Source organism: Macaca fascicularis, chromosome 13, assembly GCF_037993035.2.
Source record: "Macaca fascicularis isolate 582-1 chromosome 13, T2T-MFA8v1.1".
NCBI classification, from domain to species: Eukaryota; Metazoa; Chordata; class Mammalia; order Primates; family Cercopithecidae; genus Macaca; species Macaca fascicularis.
This window is the reverse complement of record NC_088387.1, coordinates 88,547,443-88,572,959: the sequence shown is the minus strand read 5'-3', so window position 1 is coordinate 88,572,959 and position 25,517 is coordinate 88,547,443. Positions and strand designations below refer to the sequence as shown.

Here is a 25,517-nt window from a genome sequence, read left to right as displayed (position 1 = left end):
GGAGGCAGGGAGCCCTCACCGTCTTGGCTATATTCACCTAGAATTTAGTCTCTGCCACAGGAAGCTCAGAGTTGGGGGGTGAGCAATGCTAGCAACACGCCTCTCCTGGTGAGATTTCATAGCTTCTGACTGGGAACTGGAGAGACAGGGAGCCCTGTGTTCTTAGCCTCACCTACCCAGATCGAAACTTTCCTTATGTTGAGCTCAGGGGGTGAGGGAGGGACTGGGTCATGGGTTAAATCCCACAGATTCTTGCTGTTCTTACCAATATTTAGTATATTTCTTCATTTGCTGTATGCTCTTCCTTAGGGAATTTGAAGAGACATTAAATTGTTGCATGCTTATAATGTTTGGTTTTTTGGGGGGAGTAGTCCTGAAAAAATCCTCACCCCACTGGCATTCCGTAAGTCATCCTCTGTTTTGACTTCTGATGGAAACGTTGAACGGACTTCTTAGAGTGTTCTTGGTGCTATATGTGCTGTGGAAGAGACACGTTAGAGGCAGTTTACTTTTATGGAGGAAACAGAGAACTCTGAATCTGAGTTGCTTTGCCTCCCTCCAGACTTAGAAGTCAGTGGGCAGATGGTGTGGATGAGTTCCCATTCAGCTACATACTATATAGATGAATGTGGTGGAAACAAGATTTATTCATAAAGAGAGTTCTCCTACCCTTTTACTAACTAAAGGTAATTTTGTATTCATTTACACAGATTCTCTCCTCTTTTTAGCGTCTAAGGAGAGTTCTGTCTCTACCAGCGTGATTCCAGGATTTTAAAATAATCTGAGGCTGGGTGTGATGGCACACACCTGTAATCCCAGCACTTTGGGAAGCCAAGGTGGGAGGATCGCTTGAGCCCAGGAGTTTGAGAGCAGCCTGAGCAACATAGGGGGACCCTGTGTCTAAAAAAAAAAGGTCTCTGGAATCTGAAAAACCAGTGGATAGGTATAAGACAAGAAAGGTTAGAGGAAAGGGAAAATACTTAAGTTGGGAAACTAAGAGATGAGTGGTAGGAAGCGATGAAGATGTGTAGGGGGGTGTACCTAGCTAGCTGCTGGAGACAGATAGTTTTCTTGGTGGGGAGGCGTGAAAAAATTGGGAAGAATAAAAAGAGAAAAAGGATTTAAGAAATTTTGTTTTGAGTTATGACTGGATTTTCTATCATGTACCTTGAGAAATGCAAGGAAAGTTTGTTACACTGTCTGAGTTTCTTTCAGCTGATGAGCCATACATCTCTATGCAAATACACATAGAGACTGCTCTATGTATAGCTCTTGTTCTTATTATATCTTAAAAAAATAAATTCTAAATATCCTCTCTTCCTGCTTCTTTTTTAGGTTTCTTCCAGGAGTACTGACTATAAAGGATGTTAATTGTTATATCAGACTCAGGAAAAATGGAAGAGATTCAAACTCTGTCTTAAGCATCTCATTGACCTGTAATTCTTTTTCTCATTAAAAAGATGTAAAACAAGGCCAGGCACAGTGGCTCATGCCTGTAATCTCAGCACTTTGGGAGGCCAAAGTGGGAGGATTGCTTGAGCCCGGGAGTTTGAGACTAGCCTGGGCAACATAGTGAGATCCCATCTCTACAAAAAATAACACAAATTAGCTGGATATGGTGGTGCATGCTTGTAGTTCCAATTACTTGGGAGGCTGAGGTAGGAGGATTGCTTGAGTCCAGGAGTTCAAGGCTGCAATAAGCTACGATCACACCACTGCACTCCAGCCTGGGTAACAGAGTGAGACCCTGTCTCAAAAAAAAAAGATATAAAATATTTTACTTTTTTTTTTCTGGAAAACCATTTCTTCAACAATTACATGTATTTTAATTTGAATTTGATTGACACATTCAATGTAGGTGTAGTTTCTATAATCCCTAAATGCTCAGGAGTTGTGGCAGGAGGTCACAAGATTTGTGACTTCCCCAATTGTTCTTATAGATAATATCACTATTGTAGAACCTAAGATCGTTTTTTCCTTTTTTTTTTTTTTTTTTTTTGTTTTGTTTTCTTTTTTCTGAGATGGAGTTTTGCTCTTGTTGCCCGGGCTGGAGTGCAATGGCGCGATCTCGGCTCACTACAACCTCCACCTCCTGGGTTCAAGCGATTCTCCTGCCTCAGCCTCCCAAGTAGCTGGGAATACAGGCATGTGCCACCACATCTGGCTAATTTTGTATTTTTAGTAGAGACGGGGTTTCTCCATGTTGGTTAGGCTGGTTTCTCCATGTTGGTTAGGCTCCCGACCTCAGGTGATCCACCTGCCTCAGCCTCCCAAAGTGCTGGAATTACAAGTATGAGCTACTGCGCCAGGCCTGATTGGTTTTTTTAAAGACGTTTTTCAGACTGACTCCACCCGGACTCAACTGTACTGTGGCCCCACCCAGAGGTGGACCCAGTGCATTAGGACCATTTTCCACACCCTTATTATTTCATCCCCAACCAATCAGAAGTATCCATTCCCTAGCCCTCTGTTCACAAAATTGCCATAAAAATCCTAACCTCCAAGCCTTTGGGGAGACTAGTTTGAGTAATAACTCCATCTGCCACATGGGTGCACTTGAATTAATTAAACTCTTTACTGCAATGCCTTGGTCTCAGTGAGTTGATTTTTTCTGTGCAGTGGGCAGGAAAACCCATTGGGTGATTATAGCTTTGCAAGTTATAGGGCAATGGAAAGGAAGGAAGATTGATCTGAATTGGAGGTGGGAAAGCTGACAGATGGAATGTACCATGCTGCTTAAAAAACTTGAATGAGAAGGAAGGAAAAGCTAGACCATAAGCTCTCATACTGGCAATCAAGCCCTAAGTTAATGTCTTCACTTTTTTATTTTCTGTACTCAATACATCTGGTCTGATACAGAGGAACTCAACAAATACAGTTAAAAAAAAGGAAAGATAAGGGACCAGGGAGTTGAGAGTGCAAACAAGAGAGAAGTTTGGGCTCTGTGTGGTGACACACAGTTGTAATCCCAGCATCTTGGGAAGCTGAGGTGGGAGGATTGCTTGAGCCCAGGAGCTTAAGATCAGCCTGAGCAACACAGGGAGACCCTGTCTCCACAAAAATGAAAAAATTAGCTGAGTGCAGCACTCCGTGCCTGAAGTCCTAGCTATTTGGGAGGCTGAGGTGGTAGGATTGCTTGAGCCCAGAAGTTCAAGGCTGTAGTGAACTATGATTGCACCACTGCACTCCAGCTGGGTAGCAGAGCGAGATCTTGTCTCTATTAAAAAAATAAAAAGAGAGAGAGAGAGAGAAGTTTGATGTAGTTTATTCTGCTTTCCCTTGTCTCAGTTCCCTGGACTCAAATCCTTCCTTGATTCTACTATACTTAAGACAACAATTGGCTAGCAAGCTTTCTGGTTGTGGCTAGCCTTTTGTCTATGCCTGTAAGAGATGGTTTAAAAATCTTTCTGAGGTGCATATTGAGAGTACCATAAATGTACCCTTCCAATATGCAAATGTATCATTCTGAAGCCCAAGAGAAATGCTAAATGAAACAATTACTTCCTGGTACCTTCTTCCCTTCCTGCTCACCATAGAATAATCTCTTTAGTCTCATTAAATCCCTCAGTCACTTCAACCATTAGTTCTACTGCCTTTCCATACCTGAACAAATGGTTTCTTGTTTAAATCATGTTCGATTAGTTTTATCTTAAATGAGAGGTTCTCAGCTCTGACTACGTGTCAAAATCACCTGGGGAGATTAAAAAATACTGATGCCAGAGTCCTACCCAAAACTAATTAAATTAGAGCCTCTCAGCATAATGCCTAGGCACTGGTATTATCTAAATTCCCTTGGAGACTCTAATGTGTGGTTAAAATTGAGGACCAATTTCCTAAACCCTTGCATGGAAATGGTTCTTAATTATGCCTCCAAATAATGACCCTATCCTTACCTAGGAGAAACTGGCCATTGACCTTCATCCCATCCTTTGGGAATGGAAATACAGCATCACATATTCTGAATTTGAGGATATTCCATTCCCATATACCATGGAATTGCCCCATTTTGTGTCCCCAGTGACAATTAAGTGGATTGAGCTGGCTACACACAGTCATGCCAGGCAGGAGCTCATTTTAGTGGGGAAGATGAAAGTGTCTGTGCTATTAAGAACAGAAGCAACCCCCTCTGAATGCAATTGATATTTTGATCTCAAGTTGGTAGACTGTTTAGAAGAAGCTGAGTTCCTAGGACAAAGTATTCCTGCCCGAATAAATCTATGGTAACCTCTTTGGCTCCAAGGATTCCCGCTGTCTTCTGCACATTCCTGTACTATTCCAACCTCTATTGAAAGGTGATGCTGTGAAAACTTTAATTTTTTTTTTCAGAACAATCTTTTCAAATGCAATTCCATGCAGAAGCTGGATATAGAGGTGGATAAAAGTATAGTTGCTCTAGCTGAAGCAGAGATGTGGGAGGTTTCCACTCCCAGCTCTTAGCTCCTCCTCAACTACCTGGAGGTGCTTCTGCTGAGCTCTCCGGTTTCCAGGAACACAGATTGAAAATCACCACTTTAGGGTGACAGCAGCAATATCAAAAGCCAACAGGCGAACGATAACACTAGAACAGAATTATGAGTTGTTTTGCTCCATAGAATGAAAAAGACACTCTTATTGAGTAGTCAAGGATACAGAATCAACACTCGCAGGAAGAATTCGAAGAAATGTGGAGGAAGCATGGAAGGAAAGGAAACAAGAGCAAGACAAATAGAGAGTAACCAGGATAATGAGATTTTAAAAATTACACTGTGGGAGATACGGTTGAAAGAAATGACAATGTTTAGCCTAGAGAGAAGGAATGTGATAACTTTCTTCAAATATTTTTAGGACTGTCACATGTAAGTTGGAGTGAAGTAGTTCTGTGCGGTTGCAGGAAATAGAACATGCACCAATGAGTGGGTGGCAGTTTTAGGGAAAAAGCTTTCGGCTCAAAATCTAAGTAAGTTTCTAATATTATAATGAGCCACCTAAAGACGTAGTAAATTCCCTGTCCTGGGAGCTGTTGAGTCATTGACCAGATGACAGAGTCACTTATTTACTCCCTTTTTTGATTTCTCCCTTTCTCATGTTAAAGAAGAAAAATACATAACTGACAGATACTAGGATTAATACCTGGGTGATGAAATAATCTGTATAACAAACCCCTATGACACGCGTTTACCTATGTAACAAACCTGTGCATCCTGTACATGTACCCCATTACTTAAAAGTTTAAAAAATTATTCATGACACTTGTTAAAACATGGTGAAGTAGACTTTATACAAGACCATCAAGATAGGTACAGGGACCATTTCAATCAGGTTTCGCAGTATGGTAGAGAGACTGGGCTCACCTTTGAATATAGAAAGGAAAAGTGAGAATTTGGAGTGAAGGAGCAGGGTGGAGTCCATTGGATGGAAAATTACTAAGAGGAAACACCAAGGGGAAGAAGGTTTATGGCTAAATCAACCTAACAGGATTCTTGCTGAAGACAGGCCAGGATGATCAGACATCACATGGTGATTGGTAGAGGTTGAGAAACTTGATAGATATTGAGGATCATCAGATATCATGAATGGAGGATTCTGGATAGACTTCACAGGATTTTTACTAGAACTGGACTCCACAAAGAAGTTCAAAAGAACCCAAAATTGCACCTAGTAAAAAAGATTGCTCAGAGGAGCTTGACTATGGTTTGGTCAAGGAGGCAATCTTTGCTACTCACATGCTTGATCTCAATACTTACATTAATTTAAGGAAAATTATAGCTTTCATCCAAAAAAATTAAAATTTGAGTGCCTACTATATGCCACATGAGTGGTTCCTAACTGCGGTGTTGACAGAGAGATCTATCACAACTAGCTGCGAAGTATGTCACAAGAAATTGATTTCTAGAAATAAACTATTAAAGCTTACAAATGATTTGTTTTAACATTAATGATAATTTAGAATGCATTCAATGTTGTACCTGTACCACAGTCACTTTCATTCTTCTGTATTCTGTGATGCATATTTGAGTGCGAGAAAGGTGCAGGTTATTAGGTAAGGCGTTTCAAGTTAATTATAATCTATGTCATATCAAATTTCAGTTATGGCCCGGAATAATTTGACTGATGATGATCTATCATGGAGAAGTGTGGCAAGAAACATGATCACTTGTATGTGTGTTGCCTCTGGCACTATTTGTTTCACTTTCCTGAAAATATTTTGGTGTTTCTTCAAATTCTTAAAAGCCCCATGGGGATGTGTCCATCTGTCATAGGAGACACCTTGGACAAGAACTGTAGGGTCCCTGCCTTTACCAGACTGGAAGGTGTAACAAAATTGACAGAGCTTTGGTACTGGACACAACTCAATGTGATGATAGTGCTGCCATTTTCTAATTCTGTCTCCTTTGGCAGGTCACTTAACCTTCCTAGGCATCAGCTTCCTCAGCTGTGAAAAGGGAATATTAACTTCCTTACAAGGTTATCAGGAGGGTAAGAGACAATAAACATACATTGTTAAGTGCATTTGTTTAAAAAAATGTAGATACTGAATATGATGCTGTTATCCTTTTTTTTTTTTTTGAGATAGAGTCTCGCTGTGTCTCCCAGGCTGGAGTGCAGTGGCGTGATCTCGGCTCACTGCAAGCTCCGCCTCCCGGGTTCACGCCATTCTCCCGCCTCAGCCTCCCAAGTAGCTGGGACTACAGGCGCCCGCCACCACGCCCGGCTAGTTTTTTGTATTTTTAGTAGAGACGGGGTTTCACCATGTTAGCCAGGATAGTCTCGATCTCCTGACCTCGTGATCCACCCGCCTCAGCCTCCCAAAGTGCTGGGATTACAGGCTTGAGCCACCGCGCCCGGCCGATGCTGTTATCCTTATTAATAGTATCTGAACAGAACGAGAGGTAACATCCCCTATTCAGCTAAGTTGAAACTCCTTCTGATAATATCAGAGCATACTCACAGTCCTAGGGGAAAAGTAATTCCATAGAAAATGACTATTTTTGAGCTACTTTGTGAGGAAATATTATCTTCTGAGCTACTTAGTTTATTTTGTTTACATTCTTGTGAGACTTTACTATTTTGAAGCAAAACCTAAATTTGAATACTAGATGCAGCTACCAAGAAGTTTTCAGCAAAACACAGAGCTGCAGATAATTTTGAGTTTTTTCTTACACATCATTTTTAATGCTGAACAGTGGCTGGCAATTCGGGGCCTAGTTGGTGAGACTTGCAGATAATTAAAGGGCTTTGAAAGGATTTGACTACTTTTACATGCATTAATTTTATATATTTCTATAAAATGTAACTGACATGACATACCAGGTGGGAAATTTGTTAATGTCCGTGTTATTACAGTTCTGATCTTCACCTAATCCCTTTGTAGCCCAGCAACAGCGCTGGCACAGAAGTGAGGCAAAGGAGGTGCTCAGGGTGCCAAGAATGCCCTTTTACAAATGCAAATTTTAGTAGTTGGAAATTATAACCATATGTGTAGCTACTACTTAGAGTAAGCTAATACTTTAATAGAGGAAGAAGTATTTTTGGAACTCTGATGAGAATTGAGAGCCACAGGCTGATCTGAGGATTTCAAAGCTGTTCCATGCTAAACAGTTTCAGAGCCCAGTGAGAAGATACCCTGCTGGGATCCGGTAATAACTTGTCTGTCTGTCTGTCTGTCTATCTATCTATCTATCTATCTATCTATCTGATCTAATTTCTCTCTCTTTCCGTCTCCCCATTCAATCAATATTTATTTATTCATTTTTGAGACAGTGTCTCACTCTATTTCCCAGGCTGGAGTGCAGTGTTGTGATCATAGCTCACTGCAACTTTGAACCTCTGGGCTCAAGCAATCCTCTTGTCAGGCCTCTGAGCCCAAGCTAAGTCATCATATCCCCAGTGACTTGCATGTATACATCCAGATGGCCTGAAGCAACTGAAGGTCCACAGAAGTGAAAATAGCTTAACTGACATTCCACCATTGTGATTTGTTTCTGCCCCATCCTAACTGATCAATGTTCTTTATAATCTCCCACACCCTTAAGAAGTTTCTTTGTAATTCTCCCCACCCTTGAGAATGTACTTTGTGAGATCCACCGCCTATTCCAAAACCTGTAAGAACTAATGATAATCCTACCACCCTTTGCTGACTCCTTTTTTGGACTCAGCCCGCCTGCGCCCAGGTGAAATATATAAACAGCCATGTTACTCACATAAAGCCTGTTTGGTGATCTCTTCATACGGATGCGTGAAACACCTCTTGCCCCAGCTTCCCTAGTAGCTGGGACTACAGGTGCATGTTACCATGACAGGCTCATTTTTTGATTTTTTTTTTTTTCTGTAGAAATGGGGATCTTGCTATGTTGCTCTGTTATGCCCAGACTGTTTGTTCCCCAAAGAAGACCACCAGAGTCCAGAGTCAAAGCCAAGCGGCAAGGATCTTTACTACAAGTTCGAACCTGGTCCCTCCTTTACACAGTATACAAGAGGGCCCCGAACAATGCGAGCGTCTGCTTTTTATAGCCCGAAAGTTGCAGGGGAACAAAGAAATTCTTTTGGCTCCTGCGCTTTCAGTAACCTTGAACGGCTGTCCCCTTATCGGAGACTTTCCAGGTGGTGTTTGTACTGGGCTCAGGGAGTTTGAGAGATATATGGTGGTGGGATGGGAGGATGGGATGTGTTTGTGCTAGGCTCAGGGAGTTTTGAGCCCGGGGCTGAGGAATGTGCCCAGCTCCTTTCAGCTCAGGCTTGTCTTGAACTCCTAGGCTCAAGTGATCCTCTAGCCTTGGCATCCCAAAGTGCTGGGCTTACAGGTGTGAACTATCATGCCTGGCCCAATCATTATTTATTTATCTGTCACTATTTTGCCTGTCAGTGTTACCTCATCAACTTAACCCATAAGTCGAGGTATTGATAGACACAGGAGGCAGACAAATGCCTAGGCAGATAGGGGCGGGTCCCCAGTGAAACCCCACCTTCAAGTCAAATACAGTTTAGAGCCTGAAAGCCAAGCTACAAGTTAAATCCACGAACTGGATTGAGAACCTGTTTTCCTGTTTGGTGCACTTTCTTCAGATTGATCTCCATCCTTCACTTATTTTACATATACCTACCCTTCCCTAATTGTTTTTTTACACTGTTGTGCCCATCTTTGAGTGATGCCTTTGTTTTAACCGTTTCTCCATACTCACAAACCAATCAGCACACACTCCCCATTCTGTGCCTATAAAAACCCCGAACTCAGTCACACTGTGAAACTGCCCACCTCTGGGTGGTGCGGGAACTGCCCACCTTCAGGCGGGCAAGAGAGATGGCCTGACCTTCCCATCCCGTCTCCGCTGAGAGCTGTTTCATTCCTCAATAAAATTCGCCACTCTCATCACCCTTCAGTTGTCAGTGTGACCTCATTCTTGGATGCAGGACAAAAATTTGAGATCCACTAAACATGGGTGCTGAGTGCTTAGTTGTGATGGCCACAGGAGCTGTGGGCTGGAGTGCAAGCCAGACGCGACCCAGAAGGCTGAGTAGATGGGGCACCCCCTGCTGTCAGCTTGGCAAAAAGGCAGAGAAAAGTCCTGCATTGTATCTGGGGGCTTGTCTGGGATTTGTTGGAAGGATACCAACCTGTCACTCCCAGGTGTTGGGAATGGTGGCTTTGTTTCCTTTCACGGAGGTCTAACCATTGCACATGAATGGAAGGAAGTCCTGGGAAAACTGAGGGCATCTGGTTGAGGTTACACCTCAATGTTATCCAAAGGTCCCTGGATTCACTCCAGTCTCCGACCACCTAACAGGTTGTTAGCCAAGACCTCTAGTCTTTTCTATGATATATTCCTTCTTCCTTTCATGGTCATAATGGCCCCTACCTCTCTTTTATAATGTTAAGCGTGTTGTTGCAAACTACAGAAATATTACTGGGTAGACTGGGCACTTAGCCCAGTCGTCAAAAATGTAATTCAGAACAACAGAGTTTCTGTTCATTCTTAGAAACAGGGAGGAGGCAGCAATTAAGAGCTTTTTCCCTGTTGAAGGAGTCCATTTGCATAAGAGTAAGAGGCTTATTCCCCCAGGCACCTTCCCCTCCTTGCGCCTAAGCTGTTTTGTTTCTTTTCTCCCCCATGTCAGGAGTTAACATAGACCTGTGGATACAGGGAGTTTTTCTATGCAAGGGATTTTTTTTTTCCTTTTAGAAGCCATCTTATTAGGCCAGGTCCCTTTTCTCTCTCTTGTTTGAGGAGAACCTGGTTCCACAGCTTCACCTTACCACTCTACTTATAATAAGGAAGCAACAGAGGAGTGCTCCCACTGGCTGCTGGCTGCAAGTTTGGAGAGGGCCACCTGGGACTTAATTTTATGAGTCCATGCATCCTCCTGAGGCATCTTTTTGTCTCAAACTCAATTCCAAGCCTTAGGTTGAAGCCTTAGAAAGGAAAATTTGGATCTGAGGGATACAGAGGCAGGCAACAATGGACGTTAAGGGGCACAGCATAGGTGAGCATGACTAATTACTGCCAATTAGGCACCCCTCATTTCATGGATGGAGGTCATGCCTGTATCCATGGCATAGATGAAGTTACTGACAGCAGGGAGGATAGGCTAGCACGTAGGCGGGTGCAGATAATTCCTACCCTCTAGACCTCCCTGTTACATGGATGAAAGCCACATTGGTACTCAATGGGAAACACCTGCCAAGGTTGCTGGGACTTGGGGATATAAGGACAGAAGAAAAAAGGGATACCTTTTTTTCTCTCCCTTACATACCCCGGGTATCTGCTAGGAAGAGAAAGCAACTAAGGGATCCCTTTTTCCCCTCTTTCCAGATGGGTAACCAACCATCTTCAGTCTGTATGTCTCCTGAATTAATCCTGAATCACTGGGATTCCTTTGAAAAGAGAAAATCAACCTTCTTTTTCCTGTTTCCTCCTCTGTCTTCTCTTCATGGATGAATAATCGTATCTCCATATCACAGGACATTCCCCTCTGTGAAAAGTTTAATTTCCACAAACCTTAAACCACTTGACTTAAAAAATGAACTTGGAAAACTCTGAGCAATCTCTTGAGGAAGGACAACGTTTACAGTACGCAAATAACCTATTTGTCTGCTCCCCCTTTGCAGAACTCCAGGGTCAAAGGGCTTCATAGCTTGGGGGAAGGGAACCCAGAAGCCTGATATGCTGGCAAAAGAGTAAAAGTTATTTACCAGTCAGACTTCTGGTTTTTCTCTCTCTCTGTGCAAACTGTTTGAATGAATGATAAAAATCACTGTTTATATCCTCTGAAATGTTTTGATTAATGGAAAAAGGATTTGTGAGATGAGTCTTAAGCTGTAGAGAATCTGTTGTACTTTGTGCTAAGAATTTGTCTTTCTGTATCTTTCTATCAGAAACAGGGGTACCTTACGACAAAATGTGGGTCTAGGACCCCATAAGCCCATTGTTCAAGCCAGCCTGGCAAACTGGTCAGTAACTAACTTTGCTATAGGTCTCTGAAGAAAAAAAATGGGATGAGGTCTCCGTTTTGTTTTAGGTACTTGGGAGCTTGACCTTGTAACCACATGGCAGTACTTTTTTGGTCTCCGCCATTTTACAATGGTGACCCAGGTTCAATCCTGGCTTAGGGAATGAGTACTTTCTGGTTAATATCTGTGTGACTTTTACCATTTGCTGATTCTCTTCCCCTCCATGAACAACTTCCATAATAGCTTCCTTTCTTAAATCTTCCTTTCTGTGAGTTACCTTTAAAGATTCTAGATTTTGTAAAAGCTGCTTACCACCTGTTTGAAAATATCTTGTACACTCACGGTTAAGTCATAACCTTAGTTGAGGCTTGTTGGTTTCACCTATGAGGTTACTTTTGGTAAAGTTTAAAAGCTAGAAATATTGGCCACTTGGTGTGGCTGAAGTTGGGTAATAAGGGATTTAAAAGGATTTTTTTTTGAGAGAGTGTTATGGTTAAAAGTCAGCTTAATTAGGGCAACCCCTTTGGGTCCCCTCCCATTTTATGGGAGCTCTGTTTTCACTCTATTAAGTCTTGCAACTGCACACTCTACTGGTCCATGTTTGTTAGGGCTCGAGCTGAGCTTTTGCTCGCCCTCCACCACTGCTGAACGCTGCTGTTGCAGACCCGCCATTGACTTTCACCTCTATGGATCCTGCACGGTGTCCGCTGTGCTCCTGATCCAGCGAGGCACCCATTGCCGCCCTGATCGGACTAAAGGTTCACCATTGTTTCTGCATGGCTAAGTGCCTGGGTTCATCCTAATCGAGCTGAACACTAGTCGCTGGGTTCCACGGTTCTCTTCCGTGACCCACGGCTTCTAAGAGAGCTATAACACTCACCACATGGCCCAGATTCCATTCCTTGGAATCCATGAGGCCAAGAACCCCAGGTCAAAGAATAAGAGGCTTGCTGCCATCTTGAGAGCAGCCGCCACCATCTTGGGAGCTCTAAGAACAAGGACACCCCTGGTGACATTTTGGCGACCACAAAGGGCCCTCCAAAGCAGTGAGTAATATTGGACCACTTTCCCTTGCTATCCTGTCCTATCCTTCCTTAGAATTGGAGGAAAATACCAGGCACCTGTTGGCCGGTTAAAAACAATTAGCGTGGCCGCTGGACTTCAGACTCAGGTGTGAGGCTGTCTGGGAAAGGGCTTTCTAACAACCCCAACCCTTTTGGGTTGGGAGCGTGGTCTGCCTGGAACCAGTTTCTGCTTTCAATTTTCCTGGGGAACCTGAGGGCTAGAGGCAGAAACCTGTCATCCTGAACTCCTGGCATTAGCCGGTTGAGATTATGGGGCAGCCAGTCCCTACTCAACAGTCGCCCCTGTGTGCGCCCCTGCCTTTCCTTCTGACCCATACCTTCTGGGTCCTGACCATGAATTTCTTGAAGGTGTAGCCCCCAAATTCTCCTTACCTCTAAATCTACTTCCTCGGATCCCTGCCTCCTAGATACTAATACTTCAGACTTTCACTTCCTCTTCCAAGTTTTAGAGCAGGTTGTATCTCCAAAGGGATCTAAGGAAGTTCTATGCTGCATCCTTAGGCGCCTAGGCCAAGAACCCAGGGAGCCTTATCCCTGGTGTCCCTCCCAATTTAGGCATACAGCTCTCAACGCGGGCAGTTATGTGGGATCCATTCCCCACCACCCTTGCCAGGGCCTTAGAACTGATAACCCAGTACTAGCACTTTAACAACTGGAACTGGGTCTACAACAACATAATACATCAGGATGAAAGCAAATTGAGTAAATAAAAGGGAAGTGCATATTCCTATAGTGGCAAATGGGGGCAACAAGCGAACGTTCTTCCACTGTGTTTCCAAAAATCCATCTACAAAGACAGAAAGGAGAAGGTAAGAGAGAAAGAGAAAGATAGAAGTAGTAAAGAAAAAACAGTTTACCCTATTTCTGTAAAAGCCAGGGCAAATTTAAAACCTATAATTGATAACTGAAGGTTTTCTCCATGACCCTGTAACACTCCACAATACCACTTTGTTGTCAGTGTAAATAAGGGCGTAGCCCGAAAGCACTGAAGTCATTGACAACCAGTAGACTTCCTATCAAAAATCCTTAACCCAGGAACTGGTGGGTGGCCCAAATGCATTCAATCTGTAGTGGCAACTGCTTTGCTAACAGAAGAAAGTAGAAAATTAGCCTTTAGAGGAAACCTTACTGTGAGCACAACTCACCAGTTCAGAACTATCCGAAGTCAAAAAAGCGAAAAGGTAGCTTACTAACTCAAAAATCTTAAAGTATGGGGCTATTCTGTTAGAGAAAGATAATTTAACATTAACCACTGAAAATTCCCTTAACCCAGCAGATTTCCTAAGAGGGGATTTAAATCTTAATTACCATACAAAGGTCCGACCAGACCTTGGAGGAACTCCCTTCAGGACAGGACAATAGATAGTTCCTCCCAGGTGATAGAGAAAAAAACACAATGGGTATTCAATAATTGAGGGAAACTCCTGTAGAAGCAGAGTTAAGAAAATTGCCCAATAATCGGTCTGCTCAAATGTGCAAGCTGTTTGCACTCAGCCAAGCTTAAAGTACTTACAGAATCAAAACCTCTATCTCAATCCTGACTCAAAAGGTTACCCACACCCTCTCTGAAATGAATTTGCATAAGAACTGTTGTTTGTAGGAATGCATCTTGATGGGGCAACTGGGTTATTATGAAATACTTAGGAACCCCGCCCAGCCCTGGAACTCACCCCTGAGTGCAAAGGCAATGTCGGGCATGCTGGTAAAGGACCACTAGAATCCAGCAGCCAGGACCCCTTTCTTTGTGGTCAAGAAAGGTGGGAATACAGGTGCAGGACTGCTACATCGGTGACCATAACTAATCTGATAAGCAGAGGTCCATGGGTGGTTACGAACCCTGGAAAGGAATAAGCATTAGGACCATAGAGGATGCTCTAAGACTAATGCTCATCAGAAAATGACTAGGGGTACTGGCATCCCTATGTTCTTTTTTCAGATGGGAAATGTTCCCCCACCAAGGCAAAAACGCCCCTAAGATGTATTCTGCAGAATTCAGCCCAGAGTGTATGTACCTTTTTCCCTCTCAGACTTGAAGCAAATTAAAATAGACCTAGGTGAATTCTCAGATAACCCTGATGGCTATATTGGTGTTTCACAAGGGTTAGGACGATCCTTTGATCTGACATGGAGACATATAATGTTACTTCTGAATCAGACAGTAACTCCAAATGAGAGAAGTGCTGCCATAACTGCAGCCCGAGAGTTTGGTGATCTCTGCTATCTCAGTCAGGTCAATGATAGGATGGCAACAGAGGAAAGAGAACAATTCCCCACAGGCCAGCAGGCAGTTCCCAGTGTAGACCCTCATTGGGACACAGAATCAGAACATGGAGCTTGGTGCTGCAGACATTTGCTAACTTGCGTGCTAGAAGAACTAAGGAACACTAGGAAGAAGCCTATGAATTATTCAATGATGTCCACTATAACACAGGGAAAGGAAGAAAATCCTACTGCCTTTCTGGAGAGACTAAGGGAGGCATTGAGGAAGCATACCTCCTTGTCACCTGACTCTGTTGAAGGCCAACTAATCTTAAAGGATAAGTTTATCACTCAGTCAGCTGCAGACATTAGAAAAAAACTTCAAAAGTCCGCCTTAGGCCCGGAGCAAAACTTAGAAATCCTATTGAACTTGGCAACCTCAGTTTTTTGTAATAGAGATAAGGAGTAGCAGGCAGAACAGGACAAACAGATAAAAAGGCCATTGCTTTAGTCATGACCCTCAGGCAAGCAGACTTGGGAGGCTCTGGAACACGGAAAGACTGAGCAAATCAAATGTCTAACAGGGCTTGCTTCCAGTGCGTTCTACAAGGACACTTTAAAAAAGATTGTCCGAATAGAAATAAGCCGCCCCCTTGTCCTTGCCCCCTATGTCAAGGGAATCACTGGAAGACCCGCTGCCCCAGGGGATGAAGGTCCTATGAGTCAGAAGCCACTAACCAGATGATCCAGCAGCAGGACTGAGGGTGCCTGGGGCAAGCGCCAGCCCATGCCATCACCTCACAGAGCTCCAGGTATGCTTGAGCATTGACAGCCAGGATGTTAACTGTCTCCTGGACACTGGCGCGGCCTTCTCATTCTTACTCTCCTGTCCCGGACAACTGTCCTCCTGATCTGTCAATATCCGAGGGGTCCTAGGACAGCCAGTCACTAGATCCCCAGCCACTAAGTTGTGACTGGGGAACTTTACTCTTATCACATGATTTTCTAATTATGCCTGAAAGCCCCACTCTCTTGTGAGGGAGAGACATTCTAGCAAAAGCAGGGGCCATTATACACCTGAACATAGGAGAAGGAACACCCATTTGTTGTCCCCTGCTTGAGGAAGGAATTAATCCTGAAGTCTAGGCAACAGAAGGACACTATGGATGAGCAAAGAATGCTCGTCCTGTTCAAGTTAAACTAAAGGATTCCGCCTCCTTTCCCTACCAAAGGCAGTACCCCCTTAGACCCGAGTCCCCTCCAAAAGATTGTTAAGGACCTAAAAGCCCAAGGCCTAGTAAACCATGGAATAGCCCCTGCAATACTCCAGTTTTAGGAGTACAGAAACCCAGTGGACAGTGGAGGTTAGTGCAAAATCTCAGGATTATCAATGAGGCTGTTTTCCCTCTATACCCAGCGGTACCTAACCCTTATACTCTGCTTTCCCAAATACCAGAGGAAGCAGGGTGGTTTACAGTCCTGGACCTTAAGGATGCCTTTTTCTGCATCCCTGTACATCCTGACTCTCAATTCTTGTTTGCCTTTGAAGATCCTTCAAACCCAATGTCTCAACTCACCTGGACTGTTTTACCCCAAGGGTTCACAGGTAGCCCCCATCTATTTGACCACGCATTAGCCCAAGGCTTGAGCCAGTTCTCATACCTGGACACTCTTGTCCTTCAGTAAGTGGAGGATATACTTTTAGCCACCCGTTGTTCAGAAACCTTGTGCCATCAAGCCACCCAAGTGCTCTTTTTTTTTTTTGGTGGGGGACAGAGTCTCACTCTGTCACCCAGGCTGGAGTGCAGTGGCACAATCTCGGCTCACTGCAAGTTCTGCCTCCTGGGTTCACGCCATTCTCCTGCCTCAGCCTCCCAAGTAGCTGGGACTACAGGCACCTGCCACCACGTCCAGCTAATTGTTTGTATTTTTAGTAGAGACGGGGTTTCACCACGTTAGCCAGGATGGTCTCCATCTCCTGACCTTGTGATCTGCCTGTGTCGGCCTCCCAAAGTGCTGGGATTATAGGCGTGAGCCACCGCGCCCAGCCCCACCCAAGCACTCTTAAATTTCCTCGCACCTGTGGCTACAAGGTCTCCAAACCAAAGGCTCAGCTCTGCTCACAGCAGGCTAAATACTTAGGGCTAAAATTATCCAAAGGCACCAGGGCCCTCAGTGAGAAAGGTATCCAGCCTATACTGATTTATCCTCATCCCCAAACACTAAAGCAACTAAGAGGATTCCTTGGCATAAAAGGCTTCTGCCAAACATGGATTCCCAGGTACGGCGAAATAGCCAGCCCATTATATACACTAATTAAGAAAACTCAGAAAGCCAATACCTATTTAGTAAGATGGACACCTGAAGCAGAAGTGGCTTTCCAGGCCCTGAAGAAGGCCCTAACCCAAGCCCCAGTGTTAAGCTTGCCAACAGGGCAAGACTTTTCTTTATATGTCACAGAAAAAATAGGAATAGCTCTATGAGTCCTTACACAGGTCCGAGGGACCAGCTTGCAACCTGTGGCATACCTGAGTAAGGAAACTGATGTAGTGACAGAGTTGGCCTCATTGTTTACGGGTAGTGGTGGCAGTAGCAGTCTTAGTATCTGAAGCAGTTAAAATGATACAAGGAAGAGATCTTACTGTGTGGACATCTCATGATGTGAACGGCATACTCACTGCTAAAGGAGACTTGTGGCTGTCAGACAACCGTTTGCTTAAATATCAGGCACTATTACTTGAAGGACCAGTGCTGCAACTGCACACTTCTGCAACTCTTAATCCAGCCACATCTCTTCCAGACAATGAAGAAAAAGTAGAACATAACTGTCAACAAGTAATTGCTCAAACCTGCACTGCTCGAGGGGACATTCTAGAGGTTCTCTTGACTGATCCCAACCTCAACTTGTATACTGATGGAAGTTCCTTTGTAGAAAATGGACTTCAAAAAGCGGGGTATGCAGTGGTCAGTGATAATGGAATACTTTAAACTAATCCCCTCACTCGAGGAACTAGTTCTTAGCAGGAAGAACTAATATCCCTCACTCAGGCACTAGAATTAGGAGAAGGAAAAAGGGTAAATATATAGAGAGACTCTAAGTATGCTTACCTAGTCCTCCATGCCCACGCAGCAATATGGAGAGAAAGGGAATTCCTAACTTCTGAGAGAACACCTATCAAACATCAGGAAGCCATTAGGAGATTATTATTGGCTATACAGAAATCTAAAGAGGTGTCAGTCTTACACTGCCGGGGTCATCAGAAAGGAAAGGAAAGGGAAATAGAAGAGAACTGCCAAGCGGATATTGAAGCCAAAAGAGCCGCAAGGTGGGACCCTCCATTAGAAATGCTTATAGAAGGACCCCTAGTATGGGGTAATCCCCCATGGGAAACCAAGCCCCAGTACTCAGCTGAAGAAAGACAATGGAGAACCTCACGAGGACATAGTTTCCTCCCCCCCAGGATGGCTAGCCACCAAAGAAGGGAAAATACTTTTGCCTGCAGATAACCAATGGAAATTACTTAAAACCCTTCACCAAACCTTTCACATAGGCATTGATAACACCCATCAGATGGCCAAATCATTATTTTTGGGACCAGGCCTTTTCTTTTTTTTTTCTTTTTTTTCTTTTTTTTTGAGATGGAGTCTTGCTCTGTCACCTGGGCTGGAGTGCAGTGGCTGGATCTCAGCTCACTGCAAGCTCTGCCTCCCAGGTTTACGCCATTCTCCTGCCTCAGCCTCCTGAGTAGCTGGGACTACAGGCGCCTGCCACCTCGCCCAGTTAGTTTTTTTTTTTTTTTGTATTTTTTAGTAGAGACGGGGTTTCACCATGTTAGCCAGGATGGTCTTGATCTCCTGACCTCGTGATCTGCCTGTCTCGGCCTCCCAAAGTGCTGGGATTACAGGCTTGAGCCACGGTGCCCGGCCTGGGACCAGGCCTTTTCAAAACTATCAAGCAGATAGTCAGGGCCTGTGAAGTGTGCCAAAGAAATAATCTCCTGCACTGCATTTCAATCCCTGTATCTTTAACTTCTTTGTTAAGTTTGTCTCTTCCAGAATTGAAGCTATAAAACTACAAATGGTTTTTCAAATGGAGCCCCAGATGCAGTCCATGACTAAGATCTACCACGGACCCCTGGACCAGCCTGCTAGCCCATGCTCTGATGTTGATGACATCGAAGGCACCCCTTCTGAGGAAATCTCAACTGCACGACCCCTCCTACGCCCCAATTCAGCAAGAAGCAGTTAGAACAGTTGTCGGCCAACCTCCCCAACAGCACTTGGGTTTTCCTGTTGAGAGGGGGCCTGAGAGACAGGATTAGCTGGATTTCCTAGGCCGACTAAGAATCCCTAAGCCTAGCTGGGAAGGTGAGCACATCCACCTTTAAACACAGGGCTTGCTAGTTAGCTCACACCTGACCAGTCAGGTAGTAAACAGAGCTCACTAAAATGCCAATTAGGCTAAAACAGGAGGTAAAGAAATAGCCAATCATCTATCACCTGAGAGCACAGGGGGAGGGACAATGATTGGGATATAAACCCAGGCATTCGAGCTGGCAACAGCAACCCCCCTTGGGTCCCCTCCCATTTTATGGGAGCTCTGTTTTCACTCTATTAAATCTTGCAACTGCAAAAAAAAATTTTTTTGAGTCGTCATTTTGGCTAAATAAATGACTTACAGTAACCTGGAATTCTATTTCATAATATCAAGTGTTTTATAACTTCAACATATTTCATAGGCTTCCCAAAATCAAATTTCAGCTTTGGAATAGTCTTTTCTGACTCCTGAATTTTGAATGCTACAGAGGGCTCCTGAAGCATCCAAAAGAGAGGTAAACAGGATTATCTGACATATTTAGTTACATGGGATTGTCAGAATAAAAATAATGTTTAATCTTGTTCAGGTTATATTTTAGTGAATAATAATATGTGTTCCAAAATTGTATGGATTTCTAAAATTCTAATGTCTAAGTATATGTGTCAATTAAAATTAAGGTTACTATGTTAAGTTATTGTAAACTATAGAAATAACCAAATTTGTCAATCATGTTTTTTTTTTTTTTTGTCTTGTTTTGATCCTTTTCAAAAGATGGTTCCTGATGTCTTTGGAGATTGTGACATTGGAATAAAGGAAAAATATTCAAGACTCATGAAGAGATGAAATGTTCATGAGTATCAAGCAGAAAAGAGTTAATTGAATGAACTAAACCGACAGAGAACTGAAGTAATCTTTTTTTAACTTTTTGCTTAAAACATTGCTGATCCTTGTTTTGTTTTTGAGAGTCAAGGAAACTTTTCTTTTGAGCTAGCTACAGTATTTGACAATTGAGTAACGTCTACTCCTGTGAACAAAATTTGGAGCATATTTGTTTCTCTCTGCCTGGTTTCTCTAGAATTTGGAAGCTATTTGTGAGTATTCTTAACTTATGGCAATATGTTTGCATAAGTGCAATAAGAATCCATTTTCTCTTGCAACAGGATGCAATTGGAGAGACTGGTTGCTTTACCAAGGCTTCCACTGGAAGGATGTGCTTCCCTTTAAGGAACCAAGCTTTACTTGCAGAGCCAATAAAACCCCCTTGGGAAAACTGGCCTCATATCTCGTCTACAAAGTTCCTGTACAGGGTTGCTAACCTGTGTTGAGTAAAGAATGTCATTTTCTAACAGGCTCAGGAGCCCCAAGTTATCTTGGGACCCCAACAAGAGAGGAATTTGGAAACTCAAAGGTATTTGAGGATACAAACCCATGTCTGGGCTTGGCTTTAAAAAGTCTTGTCTGAGATTCCTTATGGAACAGAGTTCCATCAGAGCCCACTTAAAAAGAGTATATGAAAATAATTATTTTTGCTGCACTTTATGCAAATACTCAGGCCAAGTATAAGACTAAAGTTTATTTTGCAAAAAAAATCAGTCCTATCATGATTTTTTTTTTAACAAAAATGAGGACTAGAGAGAGAAAATTATGTTTCAAAACTTAAACTTTTGTCATTAAATTCTAGTCACGTCAGTTGCTTTTTAAGTTTTCATGTATGTGTTAGACTAACCCTGCTTATTCCTGTGAACCAACCAGTGATCTCCAGCTGCAGCTCAGAAGGAACAAAAGGAATAGGTAATGTAAAAATCTGGATCAAATATTCTAGTTCTGGGCAATTATCTTGCAAATCTTGCCAGGTGATAGGAGTAAATAGGGTGCCCATAACAGGAGGTTTGTTTTTTGGGAAAATAAGACCAAAGGAGCTAACTAAACAAAACCAAGCCCTATGCACCCAAATCTTGGCAGGCATAACTATTAATACAGCCACCAGTTTTTGGGCATGTCAGCAGCCTGGGGATTTTTGAGCTGTCCTTATCCCCTTGTTCCATTTTAATCCATGTCTTCTAATAACCGTCTTTTTCTCTTCTCGCTTCAGGCCATTGAACTCCAATGTTCATGCAACCAGAGCCTTGGATGATGACTTCTTTTTACCAGGGACCCTTAGATAGGCCTCTGAGGGAGATCTGACTGCTGTTTTCCCAAAATAACAGGCCCTGTCTGCATGAAGTAGTTAAAATTGGTCATCGTTCTTATCCTAATGGAAGTTAAATGTACTTCTTCAGAGTGGGGAATGATAGAGGTAGAAAGAAGAAAAATGCTTAGGCAGAGAGGAGTGAGTCCCCAGTGAAACCCCATCTCCAAGTCAAAGACAGTTTAAAGCCTGAAAGTCATGCTACAAGTTAAATCCACAGATTGGATTGAGAACCTATCTTCCTATTTGGTGCACTTTCCTCTTATTGATCCCTGCTTTCATCTATTTTACATATACCTAACCTTCCATAATTGTTTTACACTATTGCGACCACCTTTGAGTGGTGCCTTTGTTTTAACATTTTTTACTTACTCACAAAACAATCAGTATGCCCTCCCCATTCTGTGCCTGTGAAAACCCTGAACTCAGCCACACTTTGAAACTGTCCACCTTTGGGCAGGAGTGGGGACTGCCTACCTTCAGGCAGGAGACAGAGACAACCCAAACTTCCCCTCTCCTCTCCACTGAGAGCTGTTTCATCACTCAATAAAATTCTCTCCCCTCATCACCCTTCAATTGTCAGTGTGACCTCATTCTTCTTGGATGTTGGACAAGAATTGGAGACCACTGAATGCAGGGACTGACTGTGCAGTCACAGCAGCCATGGGAGCCACGGGCCATAGTACAAGCCAAAGGTGGCCCAGTGGGCCGAGTAGACAGGGTGCCCCCTGCTGCAAGCCTGGCAAAAGGGCCGAGAAAAATTCTGCATCAGTATTATTTGGACTCTGATATGCTATTTAAAAAGAAGTTAATTCAGAAATGCAGCCCAGCATGGCAATGTAATATTAGAAATAAAATCTAAATTATTTTCTTGCCTATGGAGTTATGTTAAAATTCATTTATTAAGTGAAATCTGGAGGCTATTTTGTTTAAGTGTCATCTCTGTGAAAAGTCATCCTCTGTTGATAAAAGAATAAAAAGCTTTTGGAGTAAGTATTCATGCAGAACACCACTGCATAGATTCCTGGAATGGTTAGGGCTACTTCTTCTTTGCACTCCATCAATAAGCTAGATGCAGTGAAGATAAAAACTGAGAGGCTGTGACCATTGTGTGAATGATTTATAAATAATAGATGTTTATAATGATTCTGTCAGGTCAAAAACTGTGAAAACCAGAGCAGTAAAGAAGATTGCCTGAGGGGTAGGATCGTTACTCAGGATATAATTGTTTTGTTCTTTTATTTAGTAATTCATTTCGCAGAAATCAGCCATGTTACGCCACCCTAGAGATTCAGCCCCCTATATGTCAAAACTGACTTTTTTTTGAGACATGGTCTGTCTCTGTTTCTTAGGCTGGAGTGCAGTGGTGTGAACATGGCTCACTGCAGCCTCAATCTCCTAGGTTCAAATGATCCTCTCACCTCAGCCTCCAGAGTATCTGGGACCACAGGTGAACATCATCATGCCTGGCTAATTTTTTTACCTTTTTAATTTTGTAGAGATGAGGGGCTCTCCATGTTGTCCTGGCTGATTGTGAACTCCTGAACTCAAGTGACTTCCTGCCTCAGCCTCCCAAAATTTTGGGATTACAGGTGTGAGCCACCACACCCAGCCCAAACTGACTTTATTAGATAGATGAAGATGATGACGAATCAGCAGTGATCAGAAACTTTTTCAATAAGGTAAGATTTGATGATTCATACATACATCCCTTGTTCTTCAGACCTGCATTACAAGTATAAATCTAATATTATAATTAATTCAAAGGAAGTGTTAAATAAGACTATTTTATGTCATAAAGTAAGTTTTTGAGCTTGGGTCAAAGAAATATTCAAACTTCTATTATAACCTACATATTTAAACTATGAGAAAACTAACATCAGAAGTTAGGGAATTGGCTGGGTGTGGTGTTTCTCTCCTATAATCCCAGCACTTTGGGAGGCTGAGGTGGGATGATCACTTGAGCCCAGGAGTTTGACACTAGCCTGCAATACAGTGAGACCCTATCTCTATAAAAAAATAATGTTAGGGAGTATGTCTAAAGCTGCACACAGGAGAAAATTCATAGTATCAAATGCTTGGAAAAATCAAAATAAATAAGTTAGATATTCAAGAAACTAGGAAAAAACAATAAAGCAACTGTGAAAACTAGGATAATGTATTAGTTTTTACAAAGCAAAAATGTGTTCCTTGAAACACTTTAGGACTTGATTTGTTTAACAAATAATTTTTTTTTGCCTTCCCTGACTATTCATACACAAAAATACTATATCTGCAGGAGTGCCAGATGACTGTCTTCAAAGGGAAGATATGATTTTTGGAGTTATGTGTAATTTGAGAATTTTGAATGAAATAAGTGATCTGTCTTTAATGATCTAGATGATCGCCTGTCTTTAATTAAATAGATGATATACCTAATGTAAGTAATGACTTAACGGGTGCAGCACACCAACATGGCACATGTATATGTATGTAACAAACCTGCACGCTGTGCACATGAACCCTAGAACTTAAAGTATAATAAATAAATAAACAAACAAACAAATAAATAAATAATCTGTTTTTAATGATCCAGATTTGTTTTTGTTGCTGTTAAAAAAAGAGGTGAGGGCTGGGGGTGGTGGCTCATGCTTGCAATCCCAGCACTTTGGGAGGCCAGGGTAGGTGGATCACGAGGTCAGGAGATCGAGACCATCCTGGCTAACATGGTGAAACCCTGTCTCTACTAAAAATACAAAAAATTAGCTGGGCATGGTGGTGGGTGCTTGCAGTCTCAGTTACTCGGGAGGCTGAGGCAGGAGAATGGCATGAACCCGGGAAGTGGAGCTTGCAGTGAGCCGAGATCGCGCCACTGTACTCCAGCCTGGGTGACAGAGCGAGACTCCATCTCAAAAAAAAAAAAAAAAAACAAACTGGCCGGGCGCGGTGGCTCAAGCCTGTAATCCCAGCACTTTGGGAGGCCGAGACGGGCGGATCACGAGGTCAGGAGTTCGAGACCATCCTGGCTAACACGGTGAAACCCCGTCTCTACTAAAAAATACAAAAAACTAGCCGGGCGAGGTGGCGGGCGCCTGTAGTCCCGGCTACTCGGGAGGCTGAGGCAGGAGAATGGCGTAAAAACCCGGGAGGCGGAGCTTGCAGTGAGCTGAGATCCGGCCACTGCACTCCACCCTGGGCGACGTAGCGAGACTCTGTCTCAAAAAAAAAAAAAAAAAAAAAAAAAAAAAAAAAAAACCAACCAACCAACAAACAAAACTAACTAACTAACTAAATAAAATAAAAATAAAAAATAAATAGATAAAAAAAGAGGTGAGACCAAGTTATTTTGCCTTTACTCAAACATTGTTGGACTATGCTTTGAAACTAAAAAGACAGATAATGCTCCATTAAACAAACAGAATATTCGCAATGTTCACAGTCACACTTCAATTTTACTCCTCAGATACCTAGTTCCCCTCCTAAAAGCTCATCATTTTTTGATATGTTTTAATAGAATAGTTTCTCTATATTCCCCTGGCAGCATAATATGATGCTGTTTTGACCCCTGTTTTTCCTTCTTAACGATGTATCTTGGAAGATAACTCCATATGAGTACATAAATAGCTTCTTGCATTCTTTTTATGGTTGCATAGTATTCCAGCTTGATAGGGCAAGTTTTTGCTCATCTGTTTTCATTTTCTTACTTACTTTTCAATGTGGTTTAGAATCTGCTTGTTTAATTAAAAAAATCCTTTTGGAATTTAAAATTGAGAGTATGCTAAATTTAGATTAATGTATAAATATTTGACATCTTTGTGATGCTGTGTCTTCTAAGCCAAGCACATGATATTTTTCCATATGTTTAAGTCTTTTTAACCTCAATGAACATGTTATAGTGTTTTTATATTCTTAATACATTTTTTTTTTTTTTTTTTTTGTGGCGAGAGTCTCACTGTGTTACCCAGGCTGGAGTGCAGGGATGCTATCTTGGCTCACTGCAACCTCCACTTCCTGGGTTCAAGCAGTTCTCCTGCCTCAGTCTCCTCAGTAGCTGGGATTACAGGCACTAGCCATCTCGCTCTGCTAATTTTTGTATGTTAGTAGAGATGGGGTTTCACCATGTTGGCCAGTCTGGTCTCGAACTCCTGACCTCAAGCAATCTACCCACCTCGGCCTCCCATAGTGCTGGGATTACAAGCATGAGCCACTGCTCCCAGCCCAATGCAGTTCTTAAATTTGTTTCAACATAAATAATCTCTTCTGTTATTGTTTTAAATGATCTCTTTCTTTCCAATATATCTGCTAATTGGCCGTTTGACCACT

General features: G+C 42.7%; 1 long non-coding RNA gene across 1 annotated transcript; it reads left to right on the top strand.

Moving 5' to 3' along the window:
* The first annotated feature begins 15,372 nt into the window (after positions 1–15,372).
* On the top strand, positions 15,373–20,260 carry LOC135966697 (uncharacterized). Its single transcript, XR_010580241.1, has 3 exons — positions 15,373–15,521; positions 18,752–19,077; positions 19,799–20,260. It is a non-coding gene; the product is annotated as an uncharacterized lncRNA (long non-coding RNA).
* The last annotated feature ends 5,257 nt before the right edge of the window (positions 20,261–25,517 follow it).